Raw genomic sequence first — 8,252 nt, 5'->3', positions numbered from 1 at the left:
AATCAAAACGACCACAAATGCTCATTTGGGCTGGACAAAATAAACCTACTGATGTATACCATAAGCAAAGATTTTATAGCGCCAGACGCAGATCGATTGAAACCTTTACTCCAGATGCCTGTCCCTCACAATCGGCCTTCCCTGCGACATGCTATGGGCATGCTCACTACTCCCAATGGATTCCATCATTCTCAGAAAAGATACATCCATTACCACAAAACCTCTGTCCTGTCAAGCTGTTGAGCCATTCGAGGGACTGAAAAAGAATATCGCGAAATTAGCAATTACAACAATAGACTAAAATGTTCCTCTGGTTGTTGAAACAGATGTGTCAGACTGTGCTATTGCTGCTTCTTTAAGACGAGCTGATCGTCCTGTAGCCTTTTTTTTCAAGGACCTTCTCATGGGCTGAATGACAACACCCCGCAATTGAAAAGGAAGCTTACGCCATAGTCGAGCCATTAAGAAAATGGTGACACTACCGATTGGACACCACTTTCAACTTATTACCGACCAAAAATCAGTTGCTTTTATGTTCAACTCTAAGACTACAAGCAAAATAAAGAATGAGAAAATAGCGAGGTGGTAAATTGAATTATCTTGTTTCTCCTTTGACGTCAGATACCGACCCAGCAAGGAAAACTTAACAGCTGATACACTGTCAAGAGTATGCTGTACAGCATCAAGTGAGGATGAACTCCGAATGCTACATAACAATCTCTGTCACCCAAGCATTACTTGAATGGTTCATGCTGTGAGGTGTAGAAACTTGCCATTTTCAGTGGATGTGGTAAAAAGAATTACAAATTCCTGTCGAACGTGTGCTGAAATAAAGCTTCAGTTTCATAAACCCAAAACTGATGTTTTAATAAAAGCAACATAACCATTTGAAAGATTCAATTTTGATTTTAAAGGACTGCTACCAAGCAAAACAAGGAACCGAGATATATATTAACTGTTGTCATAGAATATTTACAGTTTCCTTTTGCCTTCTCTTGCTCAGACATATTGGCTACTGGAATTATACAATGCCTCTTGTGGAGAAAATAGAAACAGCCTACCTTTCAAACGCCCTCGTGTCTGTCTTTTCTATGGGTTGAAATGAAAAGAGCTCCAAGATGGTATCCATGAGATTTTAACACACAGTCTCGGACAGTCTCAGACGATCTCAGAAATTTGTGCCACATGCATGTAAATGAGGTGTGCCGGGCTCCATAAAGGAGGTCACTTGGAGGAGTTGGGGAGGAATTTTTGTTTGTTTTGGACACATTGCTTTGCATTGTAGCGGTGTGTTTCTTTGCAGCAGACACTTTGAAACATGTTAGTACTTTTAGGTATGCGAGAGAAAGAGAAAGAAACATATCACTTGGGATACACCGCTTACAAAAAACTATTTTAGCATGTCAACAGGATTTGACCCCAAATTAATTCCCTTGTTCAAAGGCAGCAGCAGCACTGAGCAGTCAGTGCAGGAATTGATAGAAAAAACAGAATTGATATGCTAGCTCAGCAGTGTGAAGTGTCCGGAATATGTAGTCCCAATGAGCCTTGCTGGGGGCACATATGCAGTATACCAATAGTTAACTGACAAAAAGAAGGCAGACTTTGCATGCATCAAAAACGCCCCTATACAGCATTTGTATTAGATCTGGTTGCCGCATGGAAGTAGTTTATGGCCCACAAGTTAAATCATGGGGAGATGGGTGATGTTTTTCTGGCAGAACTGAAAAAATTCGTGGGTCTATTCAGAGGAATATTGGACAAAGGCCTGGTGTGCACGTTTGTTGCAGGATTGCCCGATAGCATGGAAGATCTACACTGAGCTTCATCCCAGGTAGATGAGATGGGCACCTCAGAGGTGTTGGCATGGGTGCAGATGATACTAAAAAAGAGCTAAGGGATTGTAGACCAAGCAGCAGTTGTGCAGCCATCGCAGGGTGGACTGCAGGACCTGGGTACAGTTACAATCTGCCACAAGTGTGGACGGCCCAACCATTTGGTCTGTGATTGTTTCTCGTCATGTTTACTGACTCGGAGGCTAAATGGAACTCAGTGCTATCATGGACACCTGGCCTGTGCCTGTCCAGGAAACGGATAAGGGGACGACGCTACAGAGCTGTTAGAATAAATTGCTTTGACTCTTCCAGAAATAAAGGATCGTAGTTATTCTCCTTGGCCCGAATTAAGGATTCCGCCATATTGATTACCGAAAACACATGTATACTTTTAAGTTGATAAAACCTTTATGAAAGGCATTCTTGTTTACTCTTCTTTTATCTCTACTTATCATTTCAATTTTATCAACTTACAAAAAAAAAAGTAAGCAAACAAACAACAGAAAAAAAAATGGGCAAACTACTGCGGTCGGACAGATTCAACGTAGAACCAATAGCTCTGAATTCGGAAAAAATCTATTAACACTGGAAATTGATGTTCGAGTATTACTTCCACACTTTAAACAACGGGAAAATAGAAAATAATGCACAAAATCTCTTCGCCTTGATTAATTCAGTCTCAGCGACAATATTCGAAATAATAAGTGATGCTACAGATTACAACGGTGCCATAGAAATGCTAGACGCTGTTTACATAAAACCGGCAAATGTTTAATCGACATCAACTGCTGATGAATAAACAGAAACTGGCACAAACTATTAATGATTTCATGCAACAACTAGAAGTACTTGCCAAATCTTGTGAATTTCCAGCAATAAGCACTGAGGAGAACAAAAAGCAATATATCCGTGACGCTTTCATTAGCGGCATCTCCTCCTTGTCTATTTGTCAGCACCTACTCGAAAAACCATTCTCAACTCTACAAGAGACCTTTACAATGGCTAGGTCTCTAGAACAAGCAAAGAAGCATATGGTAAGCTTCGATAACCACCCGAACGTAGTCACTACCGTAATTAAACCAGAAGATACTCTCTTAGCCGCTATAAAAGGAAATACCCTACTAAAAGGAATTTGTTTCTTCTGTGAGAACACACGACATTCATGATTCATGGGTTATGTGTCCTGCGTGTAACGCCGAGTGTAGGAAATGTAAGAAAAATGGCCATTGGGCGGAGGTATGTAAATCTTCCTCCCCCACTGCTGCTGTGTTATACAACTCGGACCCCCCCCCCATCCAATCTCTCCTGACTAGGAACGGGTGCCAAAGATATTACATACACGAAATGCAAAATAAATGGGCAAGTAGTGAACACTATGGTGGATTCTGGCAGCATGGGGGCGTTTATCAGCAAAAATACAGAAAGGAAGCTGAAACTTTTTATTATTCCCAAACAGAAAACCGTAGCATTGGCGGACCCTAATCATCATGCCAAAATCATTGGCGAAACTATTGTTGACATCTCCCTAAACAGTAAAAATCACCACGCCATGACAGTGGAAGTAATTAAGGACCTGTTCATTGATATGATTATCGGAAAAAACCTCCTAAAACAATATAAAACTGTGACCCTGAAATTCGATAGTCCCGGGGAAGAACTTGTTGTCGGAGCAATGGGTAAGAGGAACAGTTTTCCATGTATCAAAATTTCTCCTCCTCCCCTTTTTATCTCATCTTTCTATGCGGCCGATGCCTATGGCCACCAAATCTCATTGTTACTTATTCACTGACAACATATTTATTAGAGAGGAAACTGCCAGAATGTTGTGGGAAGGTATAATGGAGCTCTCTATATCTCCTTTTCCAAGTTTTAGTGATCTCTAATGAGAATCAAAAAAAAAAAAGATAGGTGGTCTACTATAGTGACACCATGAATAGATTCCTATCTCATGCCGAACATTAATAAAATGATTTATGACATTTTTTTTTTTTTTTTTTTTTTATTACATTTTCACCCCAAACAAGGCACATTGCCACTTTAATGTAGGGGGCTACTATCAGGGGAAACATCTACTGGGGTACTATGTAGGGATTAGGGCAGCGAGATGTTGGTTCACGTTGCACTTGAACTTATGCATGTCAGTACAGTTGGGGAAGCAGTGACCTGGAATGGAATTCCAAAGTCTAGCAGTTCTGGGGAAGAAACTACTGGAGTAGAAAGATCTTTTACATCTACGGATCTCTACAGTGTGGGGGTGGGATTTTGTAGCTTGTCGGGTCTGTCGAAGGTGTTCACGTTGTGGGGGCACAAGTGCTTGCAGTTCTTCAGAGCATTCACCATTATAATACTTGTAGAACAGGCAGAGGGATGCAACGTTTCGACGATGGGACAGAGGCTGAAGTTTTGATGCCAGTTTAGGGCCTATCAGATTTGCGACTCTCTTTTGAACCCTGTCAAGGAGCGAGAGACTAGTAGCCGATGCACCGGCCCAAATGTGACAGCAATACTCCATACATGGGCGAATAGTGGCCTTATAGAGGTACAGGATACTTTCGGGTGTTAGAAGTTTTCTAGCACGGTAGAGAGAGCCCACCTTCCTCGCAGCGGCCCTGGCAATGCCCTCAATGTAATTGTTCCAGCTCATGTTTCCTGTGAACGTTAGGCCAAGGAGCTTGAAAGACGTACTCTCAGCTAAAGAGTTGTTGGCCATTGCTATAGGTGGTAGAGAAGGTTTCTTGTAATTATTGAATGAAACCAGTTTTGTCTTGGTGGCATTGAACGTTACCATCCATTTTTGTCCCCATTCCACTACTGATTTGAGGTCATCCTCTAGTGTTTCTGCCATTACTTTAGATATATGTTCATTTGTTTTCCTGTCGTGCCTGCTATAGAGTGTGGTGTCATCAGCATATATACCCATCTCAGAGGCAATTTTGTCGGGGAGGTCATTTATGAATATCAGGAACAGCAGAGGACCAAGGATAGATCCCTGGGGCACTCCCGCATTTATATCATATTATTTAGACGTACGACCGTCGAGGACAACCTGGATTTTTCTCTTATCTAAGAAGGATTTAATTATGTTAAGTATTCTACCAGTGATACCGTAAGATCTAATCTTCCTGAGGAGACCCTCATGCCATACCCTGTCAAAAGCCTTAGATATATCTAGAGCTACCGCTCTGCCCTCTCCCGCTTTGTCCAGTGAATGGTATATGCGTTCAGAGATTACAGTGAGGATGTCTGCCGTGGAACGGGCTTGTCTAAATCCATATTGATGGTCGGTCAGAAGTTTAGCATCTGTAAGGTGCTGGACTAGAGCATGGTTAATTAAGGTCTCAAATATTTTGGCAAAAAGTGGGAGGAGGCTAATAGGGCGATAATTTAATGGGTCAGTTCTTTCGCCAGAATTCTTGAATACTGGTACCACAGAAGCAGTTTTCCAACAGCTCGGAAAGCAAGATCCATTAAGGCATTTGTTGTAGAGTTTGGAGAGAACTGGAGCTACTTCGGCTGAGCACTTTTTTAATAGCACAGCTGGGATGAGGTCGGGTCCACATGCTTTGGAAGTGTCAAGGTTTTTTATGATAGCATGCACCTGAGCAGGGGTGATTTCCAGATCGTCTAGCGTGGCGTCTGTCCGCATAGGAAAGTCAGGTAGGGGGTGGTTTAGAGGGTCCAGTGTAGAGTTGGAGGCAAACCGACTGGCAAGCATGTTAGCCTTCTCGGTTGCTGAGCAAAGAACCTCGTGATTGTTGGTTAGTGGGGGAATTGTTGATTGCCCATTATTTACTACACTGTTGTAGATTTTCCAGAAGTCACGAGTTCCTAATTTTTGTGCTTCGATGCGTTTTTTAGTGGTTTCCGTAAATTCCCTCTTAGCTGTCGCTATTTCTTTCTTAACGTTACTTCTAGCTTCTATGTACTTTTGTCTGTTTGAACTGGACTTATGTCGGTTAAACCTGCGGAATGCATGCTGCCTTTGAGCAATGGCAGTTGCGCAAGTCGAAGTAAACCATTGGGGAGAGTGGGGCTTGCTATAGAATTTCCGCATGGGAACACGCGCTTCGATTGCAGTTTTGAACCATTCAGTGGTCTCAGTTGCACACTGTTCAGCAGGAAGAGAAAAAATATTTCCCCATGGGGCGTCTCTGATAAGATCTCAGATGGCTTCCCAGTCAGCCTTTTTATAATATCTCATTGTTTTGAGCACTGGCTCTTCAGTTTTGGGTGTAGAGTTTAGGGCGATTTCAACCATTATTACCGCATGATCAGCGTTCCCAAGTGGGCTGTCGGCTTTCTTTACACAATCATCAGGAACTGTGGTCAAAAACAGATCTAATAGTGATGCGTGTTGCTCTTCCTGATCAGGGAAGCGGGTTGGGAAAGTAACAATTTTCGATAGGGAGTGAGATACAGAGAAGCTATGAGTTGCGCTGCCTGCTGCATCTGTATAAGTAGAGAATCCAAGCCAGTTTTTATGATGAACATTAAAGTCACCAAATAGATGTACTTGGGCGCTAGTGTCGAAGGAGAGTGCTGTGTCTATGCTGTCAGATACTTTGTTTATTATGGTGCAGTCTTGGGTCGAGGGAGAGCGGTAGAGAAAGTAAAAGTAACTAATGTTGTGTTGCATGATAAGTCTAAAGCACATAAAGGCTTGATCATCTGTTTCTAGGTTTGTTTCTCTAGTCAAGGGAAGGGTATTACGAATGTAAACTCCAAGTCCGTGCATATGTCTGTCAGAGTCCTTACGTCAGAGTGGGAGATATCCAGGCATGTTAAAGTAGTTAGAGGGGATGGAGGAGTGTAGGTTAGTCTCACTTAGTGCTAAGATATCCGGGGTATTTGTTAGGAGAAATGCTTCAACATCAGCTAAATTAGTTCTAAGCCCACGGATATTTGTGAATGCAAACCTCAAGGGAGGAGGCAAGTTGGATTTGTTTGTCCCTAAGCCTGGTTTAAGCTTATTTTTAGATTGTACTGTCATCATGTTTTTTAACGAGTTTCAGTTGGGTTAGGGGAAGCCGAACAGGAGGTTATGCAGAATATCACACATGCATCACAAGTAGACCATCAGCTGACCCTCCATCAACTAAGACTGTGGCCTCAGGAAAGCCCACCGGGGATGAGTGCAGGGTCCCTTTCCATGCGCGCCATGGCACTGCAAACATCCCGATATTATTCAACTGTTGATGGAGCAGCCGCTCTAGGCGCTACCAAAGAGTTAGGGCTCCTGTACTACCAGTCGGAAACAGCAGCCAGTAACTGTCAATCCGGTACCCTCAACCCATCAGAGGAAGGTCAACCCAATCTAATTGCTCAGGCATATGTGGTACTCAAGCATTCTCAAGTGTCCAGCTTAAGGGGTGGGGTGTGTCGGGAGTGGGGGAAACGGCGTTCATTGCCCTAGACAAGAAACAAGATCTACCAATGGGTGTTTCTGTCGAATCACTGTGATAGTATCTCTGCGCCTGACTAATAGGCAGAGAAGGAGTATGGAAGCCGGGCGATAGGCAGGACCTATCTACTCCTTAAGCAATTTAGGTATTGCAAACCGGTAATTTGTTTGAGTCACCAGCTCTAGGAAGGTTGTCATCCAAGACTGAAGAGGCCTCCCTCCTCTCTGGTTTAGTTTCAGAGTTTTCCTTCTCCTAGACGGATGATCTGGAAAGATTCACTGGGTCCGTCACCACTGAGAGGGTTTGCTCCACGCCTGGGTTCTAATCCAGGTATTTATAGCTCGATACAACATTTTTACAACACTCGTCCTGAAGTCTGCTTGCCATCAAATCCCAATTAGTCACGCCATTTAGAAATACACAGCATTTGGAGTAAATGGAAAACTTTACCAATTTACTTGTATCCCTTTTGGCGTCACTAACGGGGTAAGTGCCTTTCAAAGATGCTTCGATGTCATTGTAGAAAGAGAAAAATTAACAGACACTTTTGTGTATGTAGACAATGTCACAATATGTGGAAAGGACCAAAAAGAGCATGACTACAACCTTCAAAGGTTTTATAATGTAGTGAAAAGATACAACATCACGCTCAATCAAAGTAAGAGCATCATTTCTGCTACTTCTATCACATTTCTTGTTTACACAATCCAGAACAACCAAATTACTCCTGATTACCTGAGGCTAAAACCACTCCTTGAAATGCCACCACCTCTAAATTTCCGGTCTCAAAAACAAATAATTGGTATGTTCTCTTCGTAAATTCATTCAAAACTTTTCTGATAAGATACTGCCTTTCAACCATAACAAGGAGTTTCCACTGCCCCCATCTATTCTAAATTCTTTTCAGACGCTGAAGACCAACTTAAGAAATGCTACCCTTATAACTGTTGACCTGGATAAAGAATTTGTAGTAGAAACTGATGCCAGTAATTACTGCATTGCTGCTACTCTAAAC

This window comes from Euprymna scolopes, chromosome 6, assembly GCF_053919585.1.
Source record: "Euprymna scolopes isolate OS-2025 chromosome 6, ASM5391958v1, whole genome shotgun sequence".
NCBI lineage: Eukaryota > Metazoa > Mollusca > Cephalopoda > Sepiida > Sepiolidae > Euprymna > Euprymna scolopes.
The sequence above is the reverse complement of the archived record's forward strand: the minus strand, read 5'-3'. Positions refer to the sequence as shown.